General features: G+C 45.4%; 1 long non-coding RNA gene across 1 annotated transcript; it reads right to left on the bottom strand.

Moving 5' to 3' along the window:
* Positions 1-2134: 2134 nt before the first annotated feature.
* LOC131420783 (uncharacterized) lies at positions 2135-23094 on the bottom strand. The gene is made up of 5 exons (XR_009223682.1): positions 22867-23094; positions 21864-22085; positions 18476-18891; positions 5292-5653; positions 2135-3507 (listed from the first exon to the last, which is right to left on the bottom strand). It is a non-coding gene; the product is annotated as an uncharacterized LOC131420783 (long non-coding RNA).
* Positions 23095-27508: the final 4414 nt, after the last annotated feature.

Here is a 27508-nt window from a genome sequence, read left to right as displayed (position 1 = left end):
TTATAGTGGTCTCTCAGGCCACTGGACTTTTCATAACATTACTGTTCTTTTAAAAGCTTCAAGTTCCTATAAAATGTTGCACCAGCATTAAGCCAGGGGTTCTTTAAAATGGAATAACATGACATTTTTGAAAAAAATATTCAGCATGTGGAAAGTTCAAACCAGGCCCAAATTGCTTCAATGCATGTGTAATGTACAAACAATTTCATTTTTGCTCATAAATTCTATTCTTAGTGAAGTTATTGGGCGGGCATGGAGGATGAGGAGTGAATGATGACCTCTATTTTGGCAGTGGATGCAAATAATTAGCTACATCTGTGGTGATTAAAATTTTTATAACTATGGTGTATTCAAGCGTGTCTTTGGTAATTAAAAAAATTTAAAGAAAGAAAAAATATATTTCCTCAGAAATTTTCCAAAGATGTGCTTTGAAAATCCCTCTCCTATCATTTTTTTTCTTAAATATATTTATGTTTCACTGCTGATTTCTGGTTTGTTTCATTGTATAACCCTTTCCACACCTCACACCACTTTTTAAATACACATGAGGACTGAACTCAGGAGCACCCTGCCACTTACTTTTCAGACCACCCGAGGCAGGGGCCAGGGTCCTTGGGAGCACAGCCCTTGGGCCAAAAGCTAAGTGCTTTACAGGCAGGGCAGGCCCCGGGAGCTTGAGACACATGTCCCTTCAACATTTCATTCCCTGGAGCCTCATCCTGCTCTGGTGGCCAGCTCTGCCGACGGGAAAACTCAGACTAGGGTTTACTGTCTGCAGTGTCTTTGACTAGGCCTGGGACAGCCTTCATCCTAGGTAATATAATTAAGCTATAATTAAGCAATAACGATGGAGACTATGCTTATTAGGTACTTGTACACTCAGGATGGCATTAGCAGTAAGGCCCACCAAGAGGGCCTTCAGTCTCCCAGGAAGGAGATTAATTCACGATAAAAACACACACTGGGACCTTCCTTGCTTTGGAAATTTTTTTAAAACAATAATCTTTATTATGAAGAAGATGATAAGATAGGTAGGGGGAGGAGGACTTTTGAACAACAATTTCAGATGTGATGCATTCAGATTAATGGGCTCTGCTAGACTGTTCCATGGCCAGTCAATGCCCCACTAATCTGACTATCTTTACAACAAAAACAGGAGATACTCAAGACAAGGTTCTCCTATTGTGGAAACGATCTAAATACATATCCCAAAAGCTAATCTTGGAGGGGCTCAATATGGGGATGAGGGAGGAAGGGAATTCATCTGGTCTAGCTACACGTGGTCAGGTTGAACGATCTCCCTGTTATTTGTACTTTCTTGAGAGCGCTCAGGGAAAACACGTCATAGATTCTTCCCCCCGGTTTCAACAAGCTTATTGACTCATCTGTCCAATTGCACAGACAGCGCATGCTGGCAGCCTCCTAGGGGACATGCGAAGGGCGCGTGTGGGATGTGCTCACCCAGGTCTGATGGGTGTCTCTGATACCGCTGCTCCTCACTTCCAGAGAGGCCTCTCAGACACAATAAGGTGGTAGGAAAGCGACCAATACACAAGCTCCCAGATATTTTCTCCCACACGAAGCCCAAAATTCTCCACAAAGGCATCTCCACACAACTGCCACAGCCCCCCATATAACACATTTTACTGTATGTGCACCTATAAAATCAAGGAGTTTTAGGTACGTAAAGCAAGGAATTCAGCTGGAACACCCCAGGGAAGAATTCCTCCATTTCCCTCTTTATTTTAACACCACATTGGGGCTCCCGTGATGTGAGGGTTGGTTATTAGTCTTTTACAATTACCTCTAAATATCTCATGGATCCATCTGCTCCTTTCCACCTTTATAGCCGCCAGCTTACTCTAAGCTATCATAACTTCTCACCTGGACTATTGCAATAGCCTGAAATCTGCCCTTCTAGCAGCCTCCACACTGCATTCAGAGCAATCTGGTTTTCTTTTTTACTGAGATGAAGTTCACATAACATAAAATTAACTATTTTAAAGTCTACAATACATTAGCATTTAGTTTATTCACAATGTTGTGTATGCACCACCTACATCGAGTTCCAAAACGTTTTCATCATCCCAACAGGAAATTCCATACCCATTAAGCAATCACTCCCCATCCCCCTTCCTTCCCCAACTCCTAACGATCACTAATCTGCTTTCTGTCTCTATGGATTTACCTATTCTGGACATTTCATATAAACAGAATCATGAAATATTTTTGTGTCTACAAAATTTCCTTTTGTGTCTATTTCTTTCACTTAGCATAATGTTTTCGATCTTCATCCATGTTGTAGCATGTATCAGTACCTCATTCCTGTTTATGGCTGAGTAAAATTCCATTGTGTGTATATACCATGATTTGTTTATCCAGTCATCTGTTGATGAACTTTTGGTTGGTTTGTACTTTGGATTAGTGTGAATAGAGCTGCTATGAACACTCATGTACAAATCCGGAGTAATCTTACACACATACACATATGCACGTCTGATCATGACCTTACCACCTTAACAGAAGATGGGGAAAAAATTGTAAGGGCCAAAGGGACCTGAGGCTGAAACAACCTGTCAATTCTGGTGGTGGGCACAAGTCCATCAAAGCAGCTGGGTGGCATTAGGAAAAGAAACTTTTAGTTTTCTAAACAGTTCTGTGAAGCAGATAGAAGTGTGGCCAGCCTAGAGCTGTTGAGCCTCCACATTTCAAGGGGGAGGGAGGAGAGAAACTTAGCCCTCCCCAAACCAGGATCTTCCAGCCCAGACCATTATGAGCTGCCACTTCGCAGACATGGGGGATTTCCCTTCTCACTCTTCAGGGCTCTCACCCATCAAATGAACACAAACCAACCAGTAGGACAGGGTCAGACATTCATCTTGACTCAGATTCCAGTTCCTGCTTTCAGACCTGTCATAATAGCTATAAGCTGTATAGAAACCAAAAGTGGAGAGAGGCCTCCGCTCCAGTGAATTTTTAGAGGCAAATTTGCCCAGCGTCCTAACTATATGCCAATGTGATGAACACTTTTATGCTAATATCAAGCCAGACCAGTTGCAGGCATTTTGTTAATTAGAAAGCCTCATTTTTCAACTCTTATCAGTATGTAAATTAGATTTTGACTCTCTGGCCACCTGTTCCAAAGGCACAAGGCCCCCCAAATTCAATTAACATAATTCTCATTCCAGTGTGACACTTCAGGTGGTGAGGGCTGAGCATCCAGCTGGGGTCCTCCACTCCTGGCAGAACCAGAAAATGCTAGGTATCCCTAAGGTAAAAGCCACCAGAAACCAAACCACAGGGATATGAACCAGAGGATGCAAGTATTTCCTTGCTGGAAGTTCTTTAGAAATCCCTAATGCCAACCCCCTTCTTTGACAAATCAGGAAACCAAAGCTCCAACTGCAGAGGCAGGAGGGTTCTGATGAGGATGTTCAGCATGGGCTATCTGAACAGCAGGTGAAAGCCTGGAGTCCATGTTGGAGGCAGCTTCTGACATAGGTCCAACTGTAAAATCAGAGAAATGATCTTTTTTCTACCCTTTTCCTCTCCCTGGCACCTCACCCTCCAGCTACCTGGAAATCTACACCATCATGTCCCATCTCTACCTACTCTCTCAAATACTGCCTTAGAACCCAAATTTCTCTTTTCCTTCCTTTTCCCTCTTCTCTCTATGTTATTGATTTTTTACTTTGATGATCTGTTGAATGCAATGGACTCTCTCAGAAAAAAAAAATGCGTGTATGCACACAATTTTGCATTAAATTTAAGAGAGTTTTCAGACCTCCAGAAGCCTGATCCACCTATCCCAATTTAAGAATTCTTGTTTTCCACCTTTCTCCCACTAAGCAATCATGGGGGGAAGCAGTCATAAAATTTACATTTTGCACTGAAAAGAATTGCCCAACCCAGTTCCCCCCAAGCAGAGCCTGACACCAAGACTTAAAAGCAAGAACTTGATTTGGAAGTGTGGTCCCAGGGAGACGGATGGGGGAGGCATGCAGAATGCATTATGGAGTCAGCCAGCCTGAAAGAGGTGGGGTATGAACGGCCCTGGACAGCACAACCTGCAAGCCTACCAGACAGCTGAGGAATCCCAAGCTGAGGCATCAATAAAGAAGCACTGAGGCGGGTGCAGGAGATGGGCCTGAGGTGAGGCCCTCGTTGTACCTGCATGAAGCTGGTCTGAGCTCTCTCTGAGCTGTTCCCACAGCAGTGGCCAGAATAAGACACAGGTGAGGCTAAGAGGATCTTAAGTGATGTTTACAAGGTATCTGCAATAGGGATCTTAGAGATTGTCTAAATCACCTTTCTCAAATATCTGGTAAACTAACGCACACTTATCTGTCAGTGACTGATAAGAATTCTGGTTTCGCAGAAACTTCCTGAAACAATCTAAATATTCAAAACTACTAAATTGATTAAATATACTAAGGTAGTGGCCTTCAAAGTGTAGTCCCTTATTTGCAGCATCAGCATCACCTGGGAACTTGTTAGAAATGCATATTCTTAGGAAGTGCCTCAGGCCCACTCAATCAGAAACTCTGGGGTGGGTCCAGTAACATGCTTTAACAAGCCCTCCAGGTGATTCTGATGCAGGCTAAAATTTGAGAACCACTGTACTAAGGTATATCCATATATATTTCGCAGAATACTATGAAACCACTAAAACTGTTCTTGTAGATGAGCATTTAATGATAGGGAAAACTGTGCCCTATACATAGTGGGGGTTCTATAAATATTGGTTAAATGAATAATAGCTAACACATATAATCCTTATTATCTGCCAGGCTCTATTTCACAGCCTTACATATATTAACTTATTTAATCCTCAGATCAATGCTATGAGGTGTAAACTAGTATTATTCCAATTTTATAGAGAAGGAAACTTCATGAACAGGTTAAGGGACATGCTCAAGGTCATTCAGCTATTAAGTAGTGGATGTGAAATTCAGAAGTCTGAGCTACAGTCTCTGCTCTTAATCATGGATGGATGGATGGATGGATGGATGGATGGATGGATGGATGGATGGATGGATAGATGGGTGGGTGAATGGGTGAGTGAGTGAAAGGATGGATGGATGGCTAGATGGTGGGTGAATGGGTGAATGGGTGAAAGGATGGATGGATGGATGGATGTTGATTCTCCTTGGCAACGTATAGTTTTTTCCGTAAAACCACACTACAACTGGGCATTTTGTGCCACAGGTATTTCATAAATACACAAAACTGTACAATCACTAGGTTTTATCTTCAATCACAGAAGCAGCTCTTTGGAAGTCAATCATTACCTCCCATGTGAGGTGAATCTCATTTTCCAGCTACCAGTTAGTACTGATTTTTCCTGGTGCTCTAAGAGTCCCTTGTCTTTAAAAAATAGCGGCATTTTATTCCCAGAGAACAATGGCTTCTTTATGGCATAACCATGCTGTTAGCCAAGACTGAGGGGCAGTCTCAACCCTCGTTTTAATAACGGAAATACATTTACGTGGTACACTAACTAGGGCAAACCCAGTCTGGGGCAGCCGGTTCTGTTTCTCATTCTTTTTCCCTTTCTTTCTGCATCATTGTTTCCTTCCTTCCCTCTTTCCTTCCTTCCTTCCTTTCTTCTTTCTCTCCCTTCTCTCTTCCTTCCTTCCTTCTGAGGTAATTCCTGAAAAAAAAAATTAATTCAAGTTCAGATAATGTGTTTGGTTTTTTAATAACTTATTGCACTCAATACAAATGCCTTTTACTTTGGCAAAGTACTTTGTCCTTTTAAAGAATGACTTTCCTGTGTATTATCCCTTTTGAGCCTAGTAAAAACCCCATGACATAAAACCAAATATATCATTATTTTGCAGATTAGAAGACTGGAATTGCCAGTCCTCCTCCCAAAAAAGAATTCCACTGCCCTGTTCCTTTTCTCCAAAAAAAGAATTCCACTGCCCTGTTCCTTTTCTCCAAAAAGAGGAGAAACCCAGCCCCCAGATCTCTTTGAGTCCATTGGTTGGTTGTCTGTCCTTGGGCTGAAGTATCACGTTAACACACTAGGTAGCAGCACACTGCCCAGAGGAGACCTGTCCACTGAGCCAGGTAGGCAGGAGGACAAAAGGCTGGCTGGCTGGTGGTGGAGTCTGTCCCCTTCAGCAGCTTCTTCCTCTGCTGGGTGGGGTTGTCCTGTGTTTATTTTTTCTGCAGAGCCTCAAGCAAATACACCAAGGTGGTGACCAAACAGCGGCTCACACAGAGGCAATGACAGTCATGAGGCTGGGAGAGATGTTGGAGATGCTGGCAAAGGTCAGGGGGCAGACGGGATAGGTGACTGTCAGAGAACTCATGGGGCAGGCAGATGTGCAGCACGTAGGCAGGCTGAGTGGAGCCAGAGTTGGGGATGTTGACGATCTCTGTGGACTGCTTGGTCTGCAGACAGGTGATGAAGGCAGCCTTGAGGGACTTGGTCTGGCTCATGACACCCTCTTGGTCATGGCTACAGGGCAGAGCCAGTGACAGACAGTAATCTGTCTACACTGTCATTCTTTGGGCAACCCCTTCCAGCCATGAGGCCTCCAGCTACATCATCCAGGGACTCCCAGGGGGGCCTCCTTCAGAGAAGGGCAGAGGCCTATAGGCCAGGGCATTGTTGCCTCTCTACACCTTCTGCCAATTTGTTTAGAGACAGGATTATTCTTTCATTCGATTCACTCAACAAATATTTATTCAACACCTACATGTGCCAGACACTATTCTAGATGCTTGGGATATATCCATGAACAAAACAGACAAAGATCTCTGAGGTGGAGGAGCCTGTATTCCAGAAGGGAAGACACACAACAGACATGATAAATAAGCAGGTGTGTAGTATGTTAGAAGATGATAAGGGACATGGAAAACGAAAGTGAAGCAGAGAGTAAGAAGGACAGGAGTGTTCGAAGGGATAAATGGGTAGTCACAAAAGGCCTCGTTGAGATGGAGAGTTTTGAGCAAAGACCGGAAGAGGAGGCGGGAAAGTGAGCCGTGCTGCTGTCTGAGGAGGAGTCCGGGCAGCCACAATAGCTTACATGAGAACCTCCCCTCCTAACGTCTGGTTCAGAGCCTTCGGCACCTCACCACGTGGAATCCGACATGGGGAAGGGAAACGGAACAAATGGGCCTTTGACAGAAACTCTATTACGAGTAAAGCAGGCACTCTGTGGGAACACCTGATTCGCTGGTGAGGGTTTAACGACCATCACTCCAGAAAGGCCTGTGACGTGTGTCAGTTTCCATGGTGTAAATACTTTCACCATGGCTGATTTCCAGCTACCAAAATGGGGTCATGAACCCAGAGTTGGAGCAGGCTCCGACACACTGGTCCTCGCCTTCTTCTAGGGAAAAGGCCAAAAACTAAATTAGGCCCCGTGCTCCAGGACCGCTCATCACTCGTCCCTTCCCTAATATTTCTTTATTCAGAGGTGAGACCTTCTTTCTCCTACCTTCACACTCAGCACCAAAACTCAAATCAAGAACATCTCTTTTCTTTTCTTTTCTGTTCTATAGGAAAATTTCTGGAGAAGGACCTAAATGGAGAAAGAAAAATCCACAGAGACAGAGATGCAAAACAAGGAGTCAAGAGGCAAATGCTGAGATGAGGGGCAAGGAAAACCGAGCCCCCAACACACAGCTCACGTGGGTGAAATATCAAGAACTTATCTGGAAGCCTGTGAGCTGCAGCATGAGAAGAAAAAAAAATAGAAGAAAAAATAAGAAAATACACTTGAGAGCAAATGTACTTTTTACTTGAGGAAATGATGTGACTCTATCCAAAATGGAAATGTGAGTACAGCTGTTCCTCCTGAGCTGGTTTTACCAAAAAAAAAAAAAAAGGAAATCTTTACAAAGGATTGGGGGTGAGGTTAGGAAAGGTAGGCCTGAGTTTAGAACCAGGTTTGCGAATTTGTTTTAATCACAGCCTTTCATAGTAACAAAGCCAACTACGCTACATGAAGCCACCCGCTCCTCATGCATTCTTCAGCAAAATCAACCAGGACAAAGGATGAGATTAAAGGTCTAATTAAAACAAGCAAGAGGATTTTGAGTCTGCCCCTGCGCCTGCCCCTGCCCCTGCCCCAGGAAGCTCTGAATATGAACAAAGGTTCTTGGGAGGGGAGGCTCAGACCTGCAGACAGGTGTGCTTTGCCATCTAACCCACAGGCAGGGGACTCTGGAATAGGCCCACATCCTTTAGTTAGATTGTCCCAATCCACTTAGTGAAATAATCCCTTTGAGATTCATTCAACTTTGTATCCACCAGGCAACACTGAATTGAATCTATCTTGGACGGCTATTGCAGGTTATAGCTATTAAAAGTATTCTTAAGTCTTTGTCTCTGCAATTCCTTTCCAATTTGGTTCAAATAGAACCAACTCTGCCCAGTCTTCTGGATGCAATATTCAAGGTATTCTCTCTGTGCACTGGGAGGAGGGGAGAAACGAGAGAGACCCTGCAAATGTTTTAGAGGCTTTCTTCCCAAGGGGTGCTGATTTTCTTTATTTCCTGTATGAAACATTTCCTACCTGATGACCCCATTGAGTTCGTGTGAAGACGGAGCTTTAAGTAAAACTTAAAGCACTTTGAGCTTTGATCAAAGAAGTTTTGATAAGTGCGTTATGATTAGTTGCTGTCTTAATGGACATCTACCGTTTTGTCTTCTGAGGAATGTACCTTTCACTGAAATCTAAACATGATTGAATGAGAGCAAAGTGAATGAGTCACTGTCTAGAACACCTGACCCCAGTAAGAACAATCATGGCAGCACACCCCACCAGCCATATGGAAAGAGTATAAGTTTTGAGGCACCATATTGCATAAAGGTCTTTAGAAATAAAAGAAGTCTCCACTGCACAGGATGTTCTGTGTGGAACCAGCCAGGTTAGAGCTCTAGTCTGAATGCACAGAATACTTCTCGTACACAACCCCACATCTTCTCTGCCTCACCTCTTACTCATCCACAGCTGCTGCGACCAGTTCTGCTAGGTTCAAATAGCTCATGCAGGTACGACCTGACAGCAGCACCCTACACAAGCTTCTCACATCCTCCTCTGGGGCTTCTCTGACCAGGAAGCCTGGGCTCGGACAAGAACAACCCAGAAGTGCAGGAGAATTAACACTCGTGCCGCAGCACCTGACCCCAGGGGAGATAAGCCAGTGGACAGATGCTTCCTCCTTTCCTTCTCCAGGTGGATGGTCCTGTGAGACAGAGCACCCAGTCACCTCTGGCAGTGGCCATTCATAGCTCAGTGATCTGGGGGAAGTTACTGAACATCTCTAGGCCTCTATTATTCCTTCAAAAAATGGAGTGTTTACTATTAGTAAGTAATTACTATTAGTAAATAATTACCATTATAGTAAGTAGTTATTACTTACCTGGAAGATCTGCTTTAAAGCCACCTACCTGACACTTGGTGAGCCACTATGAATATCAGCTGTAACCCTTTATAACTTACTTGCCAACAGGAAGTAAATAGATCCTTCGATCCAAGTCTTCCTTATAATCAACTGGAATGCCTAAAAGCTCGTGCTCACTTTATGCTATTTCAGACTCTTAATGATGATCATGATCTCTCACACTTTGTCTTTCTCTTGTCTAAATAATTTCTGCTTCTGTCTTTCCTCAAAGCTCTCACTTTCCAACCTCTACGTGACGATGGTAAGCAAAACGTTTCCAAATTCCTCACGTTCTTCTAAGAATGAGAGGCAGTGTTTAGCGGAAGAGCAGAAAAAGCTCTGGACGGAGAATCAGGAGTCCTGGGCTCTGGGCCTGACCTGCCCGTGTCAGCCTCAGTGACTGCGGCCGAGAGCCTGCACCTCTCAGTTCAGTGCCCCCCCAAGTGTAAAGGAGGCGGCCAATGAGCCGTTTCCCACCTACCTTCTTGTCCTAACTTATAGCAATGTCTGAGCTGGATAGCATAGGTTGGCGAGCTGGTCTCAGGTCAGTCATTTAAACCTTGGCACCACCATGTGCCTCTCATCCCCAGCTTGCCCACTCCTCATTTCTAAGCCGTGGGTGGCCACGCCAAAACAACATCTGACAGGCGTTCACATGACTCCCATGAATGCATGCAAAATGGTGTGGAGGAAGACTGTTCAGTAGTATGAGACATGCATATCAAAGTTTATACGGAGTACGATCTTATATAAAAGGAAAAGTGTATGTGTATAGGGGAGAGGTACATGTATAGAAAAATGTTTTAAAGAGCATACACCATGGCAAGATTATGAGTGATATTTTTTTCCTTGTGATTGCTGAATTTTCTAAGTGTCCTACAATTAGCATGTATTAGTTTTGGGAATAAAATTTAAATAGGATTATGAATTGAACCTGCTCTGCCCATAGGCCAGACAGGCAGCCTCTGACAGTGTGGCCTCAACCCCAAGCATTTCTCTGAGCAGCAGCTCCCTTGTAGCCTTTCCCCCTCAGCCCCAATTCCTACCATTCATCTTACTCCCTCTGTATTGAACACAAACAAAGCAGTGTCTCGAGAAGGCCCCTGCTAAATGCCCACTTGTTCTTTTGAAGAAAGGCAGGAGTCCTGGGAGCCTTGTCTGGCCCTTCCCATTGGTACACAGGAGCTGGTTTCCTTCTCAATTAGTTCAACCTCACTTTGAATGGCAGTAACAGGTGACTCTTCAATGGCCTGAGGGTACCCTCCAGCAACAATGGGGGTCATGGACCAGAAAGGGTAGGCCCTAGTGGTGGGCTGTCCACAACCAGCCTCTGGGTAAAGGGATAAGGAGGGGAGAGAAAAAGAGAAGTGAGAGATAGTGAGAAAGAGATGTGCTCCCAAAAAATCACTAGGAGGGAAAAACCGCCGCCAAATGAACTTAGAAAGGGATGAAAAACTACAACTTCTAGAGCTGGATCTAATCCACTTACTAGCTACTGTTCCTTAAGAAAAGTTACTCAATCTCTTCCAATCTTGGCTTACTTAACAGTAAAATGGGAAGAGAAAACCTATTTTGCTAGGCTATTTTGAAGATTGAAGGAGAAAATGCCTCTGAAGGACCTTTACGACCAGGACATAAAGCCCCCAAACCGATAGAGGAAAAAATTGATAAATTTATCTCTATTAAAAATCAGCATTTTCTGCTGGGCAAAAGGAACATGAATAAAGCAAAAGTCAAACAGCAACATGGAAAAACATTTGCAACATATATGATAGACCATATCATATATGAGCCAGTAAGTAAAAGACCAACAACTTCATTTTTTAAGTGAATGAGAGATACGAAAAGAAAAATAAAAATTACCACTATGCATAAGAAAAAATGCTTAACTTCATTCATAATTTTAATCACTTCCACCTCAGATTGGTAAAAAAAATTAATAACAGCTCTATTGAGATAAAATTCACATACCATAAAATTCCCCCATTTAAAGTGGGTAATTCAGGGGTTTTTAGGATATTCACAGAGTTGTGCAGCTGTCATTGTACACCTTTCTGAGCCTCAGTAAGCCTGGGGGTGATTACGGTACTGTCCTCATGGAGTTGTAGGAGTAGAGTTAGGAATATTACTTGTAGAGGGCTTGGCATAGGCCTGACCAACAGGAAGCCCTCGGGCAGCAGAAGTCGTGGCCACTACCTAGGGTCACACAGAGAATCAGGGGTGAAGCTGTTGGTGGCCTGAGACTCCCTGTGCCCAGTAGGGCTTTTCCCCCTCCCCTGGCCATATAGATACTTCCAGGCAGTGACTGAGGAGGTATCAGTGGGGAGAAGTAATGGCTGCAATTGTTTAAAGAGCCCTGAGATTGTTACTCAGCCCAACCACCCCCATCAGCTAAGCCAGTGATTCTCCAAGTTAAGACTGGACACCCGCTGGCACTTTCAGGAATGTGACCCTACATATGTATTATCATAAATACGCAAAGATATGTCTAACATAACGTTAAAATGAAAATTTTGGCAGAGACAAGAAGATTCAATTAGACATTGCTTTCCAAAATAGAATATTAAACAAGATAAAGCAATTTTCAAAGTAGGTGGCTGATAACCAGCTAATCAACTCATAAGCCCGTCATGCACATTAAGAATATAAAAGCAGTTTAAAACTGGAAGATTCTGTTGAATGATTTCAGGAAAGAGCTGTTGCTCTTTTGAGTCTCTTCTCCTACTAAGGGTTCGGATGGACACCACTTGTCCTTCATCTCAGAGGGCTCAATCCGTCCCCTCTGCAGCTAGGGGATACAGTGGGCAGGCTTCTGGCACAGCTCACCTCCTTACACAAACCCTAAGTCCACCATCCTATTCGGGGAGAGGATCTGCTGGGAAAACCTTCCTACGCAACTATGAGATGTGCCAAGAGGGAAAGACGGCCAAGATATAGTAACTGAAGAAAAAGGGAGATTCAAAAGTGTGTTTAGAGCATAAGCATGTTTTCTAAAGGTTAACATACACACGCTTATTTGTGCACAGAAAGTTTGTAGAAGAGTGCATTAGAAGTTATTAATGATGTTTACAATTGGGAAGTGAAAATGTAAAAGAGAAGTGGAGAGAGTGGAGAGGAAAGAGACTTTCAATTTACATCCTTCTATAGTATTCCCATTTGTCAGCGTGAATATGTATTACATATTTTTTAGAGTTTTGTATAAAGTTTTTGATTCTAGCAATAAATACTTAATAAATCACATAAAAAGGTGATAAATTCTTCAATATAAAGAATTATTAAGCCACGATAGGAGAATGACTGTAAGATAGAAAGAGAACTCTGAAGGGCTGAGGGAGAGTACCAAGAAAGGACGATCTTGGAAGAGGCTGAGCTTCAGACCACAATGGAGGAGGTACAGCTGCAGTCTGTTGGATGGCAGAGGAGTTTGCTGGGTTGCCTTAAGAGAACAGGCAAGGTACCATGTGGATGGGAGGCCTAGAGGGCACAGTGTCCATGTTGGGAGGGCTGTGGGAAGGTGGTCACCAAAGTGGGCCAAGACACAAAATTGCCAAGGGACCACCTGTTCTGGGCTCATGGTTGGAGCACCACACTAGATGTCCTCACACCCACCCCATGGTCAACTGTTCAGCAGCCCGAACCAGCCAGAAGAACCTTCCTTCTGCAGTGTCCCTCTAGTGTCCTCTAATGAGAAAGCTTAACTGTATGCTTACTGTAAGGAGAAATGAGTAAAGGAATTCCATCCATTATTGCAGAGCAGATATTGAAGGGTAAAGGGTGAACATGGGGTTGTTAGGCAATAAATTGAAACCTGGCATAATGACCTTCATGGTAGAGGCAAGTCAGATTGGAATAGATGGAGCAATGATTGGCATACAGATGCCTGCAAATAGCTCTGCTCAGCTCCCAGCTAAGCAGGCTGCCTGTATGATGAGGAAGTCTGAGAGAGGACTTTGAGATTCAAATCAGGAACAGCAGAGAACAGATTTCCTATAATGGCAGAGTGGCATGCAGAGCCAACTGTTTCCTGCCTCCTGGGCCTCTGTCAGTATTATTTCTGTGTATAGACTTTGATGGGCAACAAAATATAAGAATGGCAAGAAACTTGATCATGAGCTTTGCTATGATGCAGCCTCAGATGCAGCCAGACCTGCATAGTCATCATAGCTACCTCCTCCAATTCTCTCTCAACAATCTGCTCACTTCACTTGGGGGATGTTTTTCTCTGACTGTCCTGAAATTCATACCATTCCATGTGAGTTGTTTGCGTATGGATTTTCAGTCATTTTGCCCTTAATTACACTCTTTCCAAACAGCTGATAGCCTATAATTCCTTTGAAAAGTATCCATTTACAGTCAGAGATTTATCAAATGTAGCATTTCTTCTACCTACATATTTCTCCCACTCATGGGTAGGGAGACCATGTAATTTATCATCCAAATGGGACACTTAGGAGAGTGAAGTTGGGAGCTAAAAATAATTAACAATCATTAATCGATCAACAAACATTAACCAGGACTATCTGGGAAAACCAAAATGTATGGTCACTCTACTCAAAAATCTGTAGAACTTCTTCCATGGGGCTATCTCAGGGTCCAAAAAGGAAAATTACTTTTAAAACTTGCCAAGTTCTTCATTTTCTGGCTGGCAAACACACAGAGGATAGATGTGGGTAAAAATCTGGAAAGACAAATACAGCCAAATTTAAATCATTATAATGTACATCTTCTCTAATCCCAATGTAGGCAAGGGGATTTGCATTTGAATCCATCTGCTTTTCCAATCAGTATAAGAAATCTTCCCTTCTCCAAGCACAAAAGCAGAAACACCTCTCACTGGTGTACTGTGATTATTACAATTCTGTAACGTCCTTTAAATTTTTTAACTAGTTCCAGATCCATATAGAACAAACAAAAATGAATATTTTTAGCAAAAAAACACCAGTGGTAGCTGCTATATTTTTGGTGATTTTCTGGGTCAGGATGCTTCCTGTTTGCATGAATCACAGAGTTGAATGAGCAAAATAAAATAATAAGCAAGTCTGTCCGAATTTAGAAAGGATAATCCACAGGACCTCACACGGGGGCGAGTTGGAGGCTTATCTCAGCTTCCCGCCCTCAGGGGCCTTGACAGCCTGCTCTTCTTCAGTTTTCCAGGTGCAGTAACTGTACTTACAGAGCATGTCTTCACATTCCGCTCTGCGCTGGAGTCAAGGCTGGTCCCCAACAAACTACAGTGGAGCAGAGAGCTTGCGCCAATGAGGACAGGACCCACTTGGCAGCCCTTCAGGGCCACAGGGAGAGCTGTGGTCCGTGGGTCTGGCTAGAAGCTCTTTAGTCCTCTACAAACTTCTCTCAGTCCTGTAGAGACTCTAGTGAGGTACACGGAGAGAGGCAGAGGGACATACAACATCCTGACCTTATTTGTTTGTTTGTTTGTGGGGAGCACAGCCATTTCTCTTCATTTGGAAGACTCGTATCAAAGATATTGTCTAGATAGTTCCTTATTGCTAGAGAGCCTAAAACGTGGGGGGTTTTCAGGATGAATTCCTTATTCTACTACCTCTTCCTATTCTCTTTCTTGGAAGGTAGCACCAAAAATTCTCAGTGCCCAAGGGACCATTTTGGTTGTAGATACTTAAAGGATCCTGTCTATGGAAGATTAGAAGGATAAGTGGCTGTCAAACCACGGGCATCTATCCAAGGAGATGCCTTCCCATGTGCTAAAGGCTCTGTGCACCCTCAAATATTCCATCAGTGCTTGCAGAAAAGCATGCTGTTCCCTTCACCAAGGAGGCCATGACTCCACTGGAAAGTCAAGGCAAGTGACTGACATTTGTGCTAGACCCCCATGTGATAAAACAAACAATGACAAATTCCCAGGGCAACCTTCTCCTGAATGGAAATCTAAGGAATGAAGCATCCATCATTTGAAACAGTGTTATAAGTGTTCACAGAACACTAGTCCTCCAAGAGGCTTCCACGGCCATATACATTCAGGAAATTCTGCTCATCTCAACCGCCTCTGGGTGATTCATCATGCAGGTCATATATTAAACGCACTGAGAAATCCTACAGTTAAAAGAAATCTGTCTATGTTTAACCTAGCATATCCCAAATCTATTTTACCACTGAACCCTGGTTTTACTTGTCACCTATCAATTTCCCAGAGGACATTTTAGGAAGCGTTTTAAGAAAAAAGGGGGGGGGGCGTGAATATGAGAAGCATTATTCTTCATGACAAGGCCTCACATGATAATATCCTTCTGGGAATTAGAAACAGGTATCCTGCTAGAAGAACCAGTTTTAAAAATTTGGTCCTTCTTCAGGCTGATACAACTCTGCACCAGGGCAAATAGCTTTGCCAATGGCTGGATTTTGCACCCCCTTGGCCAAACATCTTTGTGCAGGGTACAACCTGCACCACCGTGCATGGAGGTCCTACTTGATCCTATACGAATCCACAACACGTTCCCTGTCCTTCCCATCACCAAAAACATGAGGACTAGGAGAGCCCACCCCACTGAAACCCTGACCCCTGCCCAGATTGCAGAACATTTGTAAGAACATCTTAAGACTTGAGCATAAGGGAAAATCCAGGCTTATACTGGGGCTGGTGTGAACATAACAGTTTTCTGGACCTACTTCTCAAGTACCTGAGGTAGGTGAGGTTTGGTTAATGTTCTTCATGTCCCCTCCACCCCCATGTATGTCCTTCACTTTTCTCAGGGCATTTGTTCTTCAAAGCAACTCACACCACTCTCTCTGTCTCTTCTGAGACAGCTGTTCCATCTGAGCAACCTGGGATAACACTGGCTGAACGTGCCATGCATCTCTACCCTCACAGCACAGAATTCTGGCTCAGGATCTAGAGAGTGAGCTTTGCCTTGGCCATGCAATCTACACACGCCATCAGGAGTATCTTTCTTAATGTATGAAATGCGTTGTTTGTGGGTGGCTGCAAACTCCCATTCTGCACTGCTTGCCTCTCTGTGACCAGTACCACGGCAGTTCAGAAGGGTTGGTCCCATTAATCACAGGGAAGAGAAGAGTTAGAGAAGGAGAAGAAACAAGGCATGTGGCATGTGGGATTCATTCAGAGCCAAGATGCCTGCTAATTATGGTTTGGGAGCGCTCTCTCTCGCCTACCTGCAGGATTAATTTGCCCTTCTGTTATTGTTATTATTTGTTCTGGGAGATTCTCCTTTTACTAGAACACCTGGCACTATAGTTTCATACCCTGGGCTTTCCTGGAAACACTCTCAGGGAGGAGTCTGAACCTTCGCTTCTGGAACTGGCCTGGGCCTGAAATGTGTGAGCTGTAATCTCAGCCCACACCACGTTCTCTCCCTTGTTTCCTTTGCAAAACATCATTGCAATCAGCCCCACTGTTTTTCAGTGAGGCGCTGGCCCCAAGCCCAGAGGCGGCTGCACAGGCCTTGTTCTGCCAGGGAGTGGAGATAGTGCGGGCCTGATACAAAGCCCTCTCAGTACATCTCTGGGTGCTCCCTGCAGCACTGCCCAGCTTTCCGGATGAGGTCAGAGTGCACCGAGCAGGGAGCAGGCTGGGAGTGCACCAGCTCCCACCCTGGTCCTAGTCTCATTGTTACCCATTTGGCTGAGATGATAAGGTGCAAAGGCCCCTTGGCCCCCTAATTCCTACAGGGCAGCCACAGGGCCCCTTTGAGTCTCGAAAGACCCTGATCCAACGATGAACGATAACTAGGAGGCTCTGGAAGGGGCCCTCCTGCCCCTCCCTTCTCTCATGGAGTCTCTCTCCTCTCCTTTCTGTTCTTGCCTCGGCTGTTTTATTCCTTTTGCTATTTGTCTGCAGAACTTCTTTTCTCCTACACCTTCGGAGTATGGCTCCTTGTCCTTCAGACTGCAGCTTAAATGTCACCTCCTCCAAGAAGCCTTCCCCAATCTCCCAGGTTCAAGTGGCCACCCAGGGGCTCCGCCATATCAGCCTCCATTAACTCTCTGCCTGGCACAGATCACGATCTGAGAGTTGTTCCTAGATTTGCTTCTTGGGTTTCTACCTGACTCTACCTGCTGGGAGGGGGACAGGGACGTCGCCTGCCTTGTTCACCCAGAACAAGCACCTGGCACATCTGGGGTGCTGAATAAATCTTTGTTGAAAGCATGGAGTGCGTGGATGAGCCCCACTCCTTACTAGTTGTGTGGAACTTGGGAAAGTTATTCAACCTGTCTGTGCCTTGGTTTCTTATCTTAAAAATAGAAATAATTATAGTGCCTAATTTCTGGGATTGGTAAAGGATTAGACGAGACAATCCTTGTACAGTCCTTAGCAGAGGGCCTGGCACAGAGTGAGCACCCCACAAACATGAGCTATTATCATTATCAACATGTTAACCCACTAGCTCTTGGTCACCTCCCAATAGGCACTAGTTTCCCAGCTTGGCCAGGCCCTGACAGAATGGAGAGGAGTCCAGACCACAGAGAAGGACAGGTACAGGGGAGCCACCATGGGAAGGTGTACAGAAGGAAGAAATGTCACAGTAAAGTAACACTTTCTCTCTCAAATAAGAACTACTCTTTCCAGAAGTGTTCTTTCCTTCCTGCTTCCACTTCCCTCTGTCCCTGCCGACCCTGACTGAGCCAGGCCCTATACCTGTCACCCAGCAGCAGGGGCCAGAGGGCAGAGCGACACTCTGTAGACAGGGCAGCATAGGGATCCACCCCGGCCGGCTCCACTCCCTTGCCAGAGGCTAGGGTACAAGCAATGATTTCCTCCTAGATGTGCCACCCGAAAACAAGGCAGGCAAATATGTGCAGTAAATCCTATTCTTTAATCTCAGCTATGACAAGAAGAGGAGAAAGGCAGTCTCCTGTTCAGTGTGGGCTCAAGGCTATAACACCGTTAATACTCTACACACCGGGGACACAAAGCCGCTGTGCCCTGGAATCTGGCATTTCCTAGGAGATAGTTTATCTGGCTACCCAAAGGGAATGGGGACACTGATTTTCACAAGGAAAAGGGACCAGAGATGATCTCTGTCATACTCTCTCCCCACACCCCACCCCAGCAGAGAGGGCACTGCAAGCGCCTCACCTTCCCAAAGCTGCCAGCTGCTCTGAAGCTCCCACCAACACCCAGCAGTGCTCTTAGCTCTGATCCGCAGATACCATTTGGTATTTCAGTGAACGGTGTGGGGGCGTCCTGGTGGCCCCTGACGCCCAGCACTCGTCCTTTATTACTGCCAAGGCAAACGCTGTGTTTAGTAATGCCATAATTTCTCCAGGTCAATCTGATTTCCCCATCCAGTTGTGATTCTTACTTTGTTTACACTGTGGCGCTGTCCTTTCCCACTCTGGGGAAGATAAACCCCCAGCTGGGCAAACATCCACCTACCTGCCAACAGAGGAGAGAGGAGGAGGCCGCGCGCCTCAGCAAGTTCTCGCAGCTCAGCCACCATAACCAAAGTTATTATAGACCGCCATCTCCTCCACCTTCCAGACACTCTAGCTCTGGCAGGAAAAGACACAGACGTTTGTCAGGTCTTATTTAGGTTTCCTCATAAGCCTGAGACCAGGATTTGGGTGCAAGGGTATATTTGGAAGTGACCAGAACGCGCAATGACAGAGCTTAAAATTGAGACAGGGAAGGGAGGCAAGCAAGTTAAGGGGCATAAATTATAAGAAACTTACAGCTGCAGACACTGGGGCTCCATCCCCCTGGCACCTCTGAGAGACTATGTAGAACCCACCTCAGATTGATCACTGAGGGTGAGGAAGCTGGGGGATGTACCTACAACTCCTGTCTCTCATTGGCTGAGGGCTGTTCCTGGGGTGTTAACTCCCCAGCACTGACCCCAGGAAGCACAGCCAGAGAATGTTCTCAGGCAGAGAGCCCATTGGGCCTGCACAGGATCTGTCTGTGGGTGATGTTCAGGGTGGGCCAAGGGGATTTGAGCTGGGCTAGACAACTCTGCTACATCAAGCTTTCTAATGACTGGTAATGAGCTTCCTAGAATAATGCCCCATGGGTAGAGGCATTTTAGAACATCTGTTTCAGATTTGTCTCAACTTCCTAGAAATCCTTTCAACAACCCTTAAATAGACATGGTTATATAAATCAGCCTTTCTATGATTCCTCTGAAAGAAAGGTTCAGGAACATGAAACAAAGCCTTCCCCACTAGTGGCCTGAGTCCTGTCCTCCCTGGAATTGAAATCAGGGCCCACAGAGTTCTGAATAGACACTTTGCTTTGGACGCTTTGGGAGGAGGTCAAATCTCACCAGTTTTCCATGGAGACCAAGCAGGAAAAGAGATAGAGTAGCCTGCTTTAGAAAGCTTTGAAGGTCAGATTAAAAGCACAGCAGGGAGACACACACCCTTCCCCCATTACAAGGTAGAGTGAGCTCAGGAACTGATGGAATACACTGGATCCTAATGAGAAAACAGAATCTCTCCTCCCAGGTGCCTCTCCACCCAGCCGTCTGGACATGCCCACTCTCATGAGCCCTGGGCAGGAGCAGGCTGACTGAACAACAGAACCATATCAGGGAAATTTTTCCTGGAATTCAGCCATGGAAAAATTCACCCAGCTACCCTTTGATACCTTGATCCATGGAGCTCCCACCCCCCTCAGGCGCTCCATAACCCCTATAGGGTCTTTGGATAATATTCTACTTCAACTGAATACCACATTGATCTTTGCCAACAAAGAAGAATTTTCCAGAGGCATTGCTGCCTCGGTTACATTCTCAAAAGTGTCAGGCAATTCGGCATGGAAGGGTCCAAGAATGAAGGAAAAGTCTCCTTACTCCTGGGCTGTAGCCCAAGTGGAGGATCAACCCTTTATCAAAGAGATGCAAGAAGCTCAAGGATTTTTCTACAACTTACAGCCTAGAATAAAAATGCCTACAATCAGCTCACCCAGGTGATGGTGAGAGGGTCACAGGAGGGACAACCAAGAAGGTGGGCTGTTCTGTGTTCTGGTTGACTCTCTTCTAAGTAATTTTGTGGTCTCAGATGAATCATTTGACTCATCCAGACCTGGAAAACAATGGATCAGTCAAGGATAGCTAATAGTCAGCTCCTAGAACAGTGCCCCTGCACCCAGAATTGAGACTCGGTAACTAAAACAGTGTCCTTGCCCCTAGGACAGTGCCATGCACACAACGGGCACTCAGTATTGGTGGCTGAATGAATGGATGTGGTAAACGTGTCACTGCTCTTGACCTCGGCACTCCAGGCAGACATTGCTAAGCAATTGTGATAGTTTTTCATACTCAGACTGGACACAAAATGCTTCTCATCATAACTCTCCAGACAGGCACAACCAATCTGTTGGCGCTCACATGTGAAATGATACCTATTTGCCATATCTGCATAAACTCTAGGATTTTTCCACATTTAATTTTTGTAGTAAGGCAAATACTAAAAGGTAGACTATTTATCACTCAGAGAAGGTAAATCTAAACTTGACTGATTATTTTAATCTTGTCTGTGTAAGAATCTGGATTTTTATCATCCTGACTAGGGCAGGACATGCATTTGCTCAGTGAAGCCATAAGATCAGGCTACTTGGAGACGTTGCAGGCAAACACACATTTCTAGCCATCAGATTTCTCGCCCCAACCATGTAGAACAAATCCGGCTCTGAGGCATATTCCCACCCAAGCATTTAGACACCTCTGAGCAGTGCTAACTCTGGAAGTGTCCAGTGTCTGGGATCTGGTTTATCATCTGCATGTCATGCTCTCCCACCAACATCACACATGTGAAATATTGTATTAGACGGGGTACTCCAGAGAAACAGAGCCAAAAGGAGATTAGAGAGAGAGAGAGATTTGTTAGATGGAACTGGCTCACGTGACTGTGGAGCTGAGAAGCTCCGGGATATGCTGTCTGCAAGCTGGAGGCCTGGGAAAGCCAGCCGTGCAGTTTAAAAGCCTGAGAGCTGGAGAGCCAATGGTGTAGATTCCAGTCAGACTCTGAAGGCCTGAGAACCAGGCGCACCGAGGGAAGGAAAAAGATTCACGTTCCAGCTCCACAGTCACGCAGAGGGAGAACAAGTCGTCCTTTCCTCCACGTTTTTGTTCTATTCAGGCCCTCAGTGGATGGGATGATGCCACCCACACTGGGGAGGATGATCTGCTTTACACGGTCTACCGATTCAAATGCTAACCTCTTCCAGAAAGACCTCACAGACACACCCAGAGATAATGTATAACCAGACATCCAGGCATCTTGTGATCTAATCAAGTCAACACATCAAATTAACTATCTCAAATATCTAGGACAGCAATGAAAGGAAAAAGAAGTCAGGGAAAGACAACAGAGAGTGAGATGGGGGAGTGGATTTTCAGCACAGCAAGCTTCAAAGTGTTTTGCCCCCTCTGCCTGAGCTGCCTGGAAATACTTGGTAACACTAATCTGTGATCCCTTTTGGGAAGCCTGAAAGATTTGTCTCAGGCACAGGGATTGAAACTCACCCAACGCCTTTCAGAACATCATCAAAAGAATCCCGAGGGTGTGAACCTGCTGATCTTTCAACCCAGGGCTGCTGACCTTCTCGTGGGTAACTGAAGACTAGAATTCTTCTGCACGGACCATGACCCTTCTCTGTCACTGTGAGCTGCCACTGGCACTGCACCCGTGCCTGGTGACTCACCTGAAGTCTGCACTGATTGTCACGTGCTGAATTAACTGTTTTCCTGTAAATGAGCACAAATGCAGCGGGTCACTCCCCTACTGCACGTGCAAAGCATTGAGGCACACTGTTCCCTCTGGCGAAAAACTCACTTTTGAATGTGTTCATCTACTGTTCCTTGTCTCTCAAGACTTGAACCTGGAGAAATAAATCTTCTAGAAATCTCTGAGCATCAAAAGGAATGGATGAGGTTTGAATTCTTAGCAAGTGGCTTTAGTTGTTGGGGCAGTAGTTAATTTGCCCCAATAATTGCCAGGAGACCTTAACTGTTACTCCTGCTGGCTTCAGTTAAAATCCCCAGGACAGCAAATTAGTAAATTGGTGGATTTAGCAAGACCCTAGGGATCTAAGAATCAGAGGAGCTGCTATGGAAGGAAGGGCAGGGGGCCTTCAGTTAATGGCTCCCTGGGTGCTGAAAGGTCACACCCTCAGGAACTGTCCCCTAGGGAAGCAAATGCGATTCTTGGTGCCCTACGGCTTAACATAGAACCACGTTTTCTTGACTAAGCTAAGTCTCCTCTGGAAAGGAAACATATGAGACAAAACGCTACCTTGCCCAATCTGTTTAAGTAAAGATACTCTTAGCAAAAGAAAATTCTGTCAGCACCAATTTGACCACCGAATTGCTCCTATCTGGCAGACAGAGCTTACTGCCCACCAAAGATTTTGCTCCCCTCCACAGTGTAAAGTTGTTTTGGGGAAGTAGCTGCCCAGCCAGGGCTACTCAGGGATTTAAAAATCAAAGAACTAGTCATAAATGTAGAGAGTCTTCAATGAATGCTCACCTAGTTCAAGAAATTGTTCCTCTTGCAAAAGAGGGCCCATCAAGGAATGTGGGTGGAATGCATGAGGTTAAAAAGCAGACGTGCCTTCTCTACTCCCCCATTTGCTGGCTGGATATTGATGGCAGGAAACACTGGGAGCCACGTATTGAAAATAGCAGAGCCTCTGTCAGCCTGGACCCCTGAATGTCTGCGGGAAGTAGAGCCACCCCACTTTCAGCCAACCAGAAGAAAGACCTATGAAGTAAAATTGCTGTATTAAATCACTGGAGTTTGTTTGTTATAGCAGCTGGGGTGTTCTAACTAACCCGCTGTCCTTGATTAGAAGAGAATGAGCCAGCCATCACTCTCACAGCAAACAGCACACTTCCTCCCAACATTCCACCCTGCAAGCTCCAAACAGCCCCAGAATTCAAGATTATTTTCACAATCACCTTGATCAATATTTGCTTTGGCTTCCAGGAACGTGCTCTACCTGCAACCTGCCACCCAAAATGAGATGGGTCAGCCCACCGAAGGAGAGGGAGCTTTATTAGTTTGGGTTTGCATAGCTTCTCTTTGTAAGACTGCCAACTTGCCAGACACCTTTGTCTTCCACCTTAGCATGCATCCTGTAATCCTTAGACATTAGTTATGTCAAATATGCATGCACTCAGCTCCATCAGGCTGCAGGCGATAGTGTCTGAGTTACCTGAGTGTGTAGGCAAAAAGTCCATCTCCAAACAGGCTTAGTGCGGACTCTTAACCACCCCTTCCCTCACTGTCCAATAAAGCCCCGTGTAGATTCCCAACCCTAGCTTCAAGCTCACAGCTTTGTACCTTACACACTGACTTCTCAGGAGGCAGAAGGCTCAACAGAGGTGTCTTGCTGAGAAAATTCATGAGGGGAAAACCCCTTCCTAACTATGCAGTTGCACCTAGAAGCTCTGCTGAGCAGTGATGGTGTGATTGCCCCACACAGGCAGTGACATGCAGGAGCCCATTTGCCCCTCTTGACAGAACTGATCGGGTGCATCTCTGCCCAACTCCATGTCCAGCGATGTCACAATGGTAGCTTGAAGTCAGCCCTGGGGAAAGTATTTACGCCACAGAAACTGGCACACACTACACATCAGAGCTTTTTGATGTCTCAGGAAACCAAGTGTTGAACACTCACCAGCACACCTGTGTGAAGGGGAAGGCTGCAGAACTGCCCAGCAATCAAGAACCAGTGGTGTGAGTTATGTCTGGCTACCTCTTTCCTTCTCTGAAAGGACAGGGACATGGCACCAATCTCCAGAGCAGTGACAAGGCCCCGTTGGCTATGGTCAGTGACATTTGTAAGGCCTTTGTTCTGGATTTGATGAGAAAGGAGACCAAGGGAGAGTGATCTTCCATGGCACCTCACGCACACAACCACGCTGAACCTCTACAGGCAAATGGGCTGCAGGAGGCAGACTCATCATTTCAGATGCCACAAGACGATCCTATCTCAGTAATCAGATTCTAATTACTTGCTCTGCCACTCACCTGGGCACTTTGCTGGTCTTCTAAGGTAGGAGGAGGAATTGAAGTGGGCTAAGCTCATTGTCAGGCTGTCAAGCCCGGTGCTGGGCATTTTACACAGGTTAATGCAATTGACCTTCACACAGTCCTGTGTCTTAGATATTAGTATACCCACTTTTCAAGGGAAGGAAATAAGGCTCCAGGAGGTCAGAACAGTAACTTGCCTAAGGTCACGCAGTGGTAAGGAGTCTGGATACCAATCTGGGTGTGTCTGACTCCAATGTCCACATTATTTGCCTTCTACCACATCGCCAACGAGCCGTGTTGTACTTATCTGTGGCACTGTAATAAAAGAAACAGCCACTCCTGCCTTATGGGAAATTAATGACAAATCTGTACTGTTTTAAATAACAGCTTTGTTGAGATAAATTCCCATACGATAGAATTCACCCTTTGAAGTGTACAATTCAGTGGTTTTTAGTATCTTCACAGAATTGTGCAACTGTTACCACTAATTCCAGAACATTTTCATCACCCCCAAAAAGAAACTCCACGCCCATTAGCAGTCACTCCCTGTTCCTTCCTCCCTGCAGGCCCTGGAAACCACTAATCTACTTGCTGTCTCTATGGATTTGCCTAATCTGGACATTTCATATAAAAGGAATCACACAATATGTGGCCTTTTGTGTCTGGCTTCTTTCACTTAGCATAATATTGACAGATCTGCTTTCAAGTTCGTGGAGTTCTACAGGTGAATTCCACTAAGTTGAAAGGCAAGTTTTTATTTGAACACCAGCAAACAACAGAGGCAAGGCAACGTATGGGAAGTGCTGGCATCAGCGTGGTTTTCAGTCAATTCTACTACGTTTATTGAGTTCCTATTATATGCCAGACACGAAATAGACAAGATCCTTGTCATCATAGAGCTTACGTTATGATGGGGAGAAAGAGACCAAAAAGTAATAATAAAAATAAAATAATAATAGCATATTAGAGTACCTTAATTACAGTGTGTGAAAAAGATAGAGTAGATGTGGGGGATCATGGACACTGGAGGAGGCCTTTGAGTAGCCTCCAGGATACATTTCTACATTAGGCATCTCTCTCTCCGTCTGTGTCTCTATCTCTCTGTGTCTCTCTATCTCCCTCTCTCTCTCTCTGTGTCTCTGTTTCTCTCTCCCTCTCTCTGTCTCACTCTCCCCTCCCCTCTCTCCTCTCCCTCCCCCCGTTTTTCCTCTCTCTCTCTCCCACCTTCTCTCTCCCTCCCTCTCTCTCTCTCTCTCCCTCTCTCTCTCTCTCTGTGTCTCCCTAAACGCCCAGCTGTGACCCAGGCACCGTCCTGACGCCTCTGTGTCTCAGATATCTGATGTCAGCTCCCCCAGAGCCTCCTGCCACTGCCCACCTCTGGAGGTTAGTGGGCATCTTTCCCACCACGAGTAATAGACCAGCAGGCAGCAACTCTGCTCACTCTGTGACAGGTCCATCTGCCCCCAGGTCAGGCTGTCTCCTTCCTCTCTGAAATCCTGAGCTCAGAAGAAGAGAAGGAAGAAGTTCCTCCTCCCCTCATCTCTTCCCGCCAGAGCAGCAGCAGAAACGCCATCACCCCGGGGCCAAGGGGAGAAGTGCCCTGCTCATCCTCCGCACGCCCCCTCACCCTGCCCCACATTTCATGCATTTGTCAATGAGCTGCAGGGTTTCTTGCTAAATACTTCAAGGCATAATATTTGCCTTGGTCTGAAGCTTCCTGGAGCCTGGTGAGGTTTCCCCTAGCCTCCACATCCCACTGTTTCACAAGCAAATTATTGTCTACTCCGGCTTTCCTGCTGCTACTGCTGCTGTTTCTAAAACACTAAACTTTTTTTTAATCTTGCATTTATTCTTATAAATATAACTAGAAACATTCCAACTTTTCCTCCCAGTTAACTTCACCATCTCAAATACCAACAAGTGTTACTAGGCCATAAGAATCCACACCTAAGGGCCGGCCCGGTGGCGCAAGCGGTTAAGTGTGCGCGCTCCGCTGCGGCGGCCCGGGGTTCGCTGGTTCGGATCCCGGGCGCGCACCGACGCACTGCTTGGTAAGCCATGCTGTGGCGGCGTCCCATATAAAGTGGAGGAAGATGGGCACCGATGTTAGCCCAGGGCTGTCTTCCTCAGCAAAAAAAAAAGAGGAGGATTGGCGGATGTTAGCTCAGGGCTGATCTCCTCACAAAAAAAAAAAAAAAAAAAAAAAAAAAAGAATCCACACCTACGAGTATGGACGGTACCTACAGAAATCCCAGTTTTCTTCCACCAAGAAATAGACTGCTTCTCCCACCAGCAGTACATACTGCTGTATATATAATTCATCATGATTTGTAAATAGCTTTTTCTTATTATGAAAGTTCTACATGTCATTAGTGAGAATATAGAAAATACAGACAGGAAAAGCAAAGTCACCCCTGTATGGGTGGTGTCTAGGATGGCCCCCAGTGACCTTTCCTTCTAGTATTCATTCCTTATGATATCCCCTCCCCTTGCCTGTGGGCTGGACCTAGTGACTCACTTCTAATGAACAGACACCAAATCTCGGAAGTGATACCCACAACTTTTTCTGGAAATTTGGATTTCTGGAGGAAAGGTTCCCACCGTTCCCTGATAAGAAGGGCTCACTTGCCTAAACTGTTTGTGCAAACAATATGGCTTACGCTGAATACCAGCCTTCCTTCTGGGAATCTGGAATTTTGATACCTGCTAGGCAGAGGGTGCCTACATGACCAGCCCCCAGTAAAAACCCTGAGTCTTCAATGAGGGTCTCTGCTAGACAACATTTCACACATGTTAGCACCACTCACTGCCGGGGGAATTCAGTGTGTCCTGCGTGCCTCCTGGAGGAGGACTCTTGGAGGCTGGTGCCTGGTTTCCTCTAGACTTCACCTCATGCACATTTTCCCTTTGCTGATTTTGCTTTGTATCCTTCCACAGTCATAAATAATAGCCTGTATGCTAGGATTATACAGAATACGACTATGTGCTGAGTCCTGTGAGCCCTCCCAGAGAATCATAAAACCTGGGAGTGGGTCTTGGGGACCCCTGACACATAAGGCTACCAAGACCATGACTTCTCTCGCGTGCACATCCTTCCCCAGTTGAGCCTTGAGAAGACGAAGGCCCAGCCACC

This window comes from Diceros bicornis, chromosome 24 (assembly GCF_020826845.1).
Source record: "Diceros bicornis minor isolate mBicDic1 chromosome 24, mDicBic1.mat.cur, whole genome shotgun sequence".
Taxonomy (NCBI): Eukaryota; Metazoa; Chordata; class Mammalia; order Perissodactyla; family Rhinocerotidae; genus Diceros; species Diceros bicornis.
Note: the sequence above shows the minus strand (reverse complement) of the source record. Positions and strands in the feature narration are given on the sequence as shown.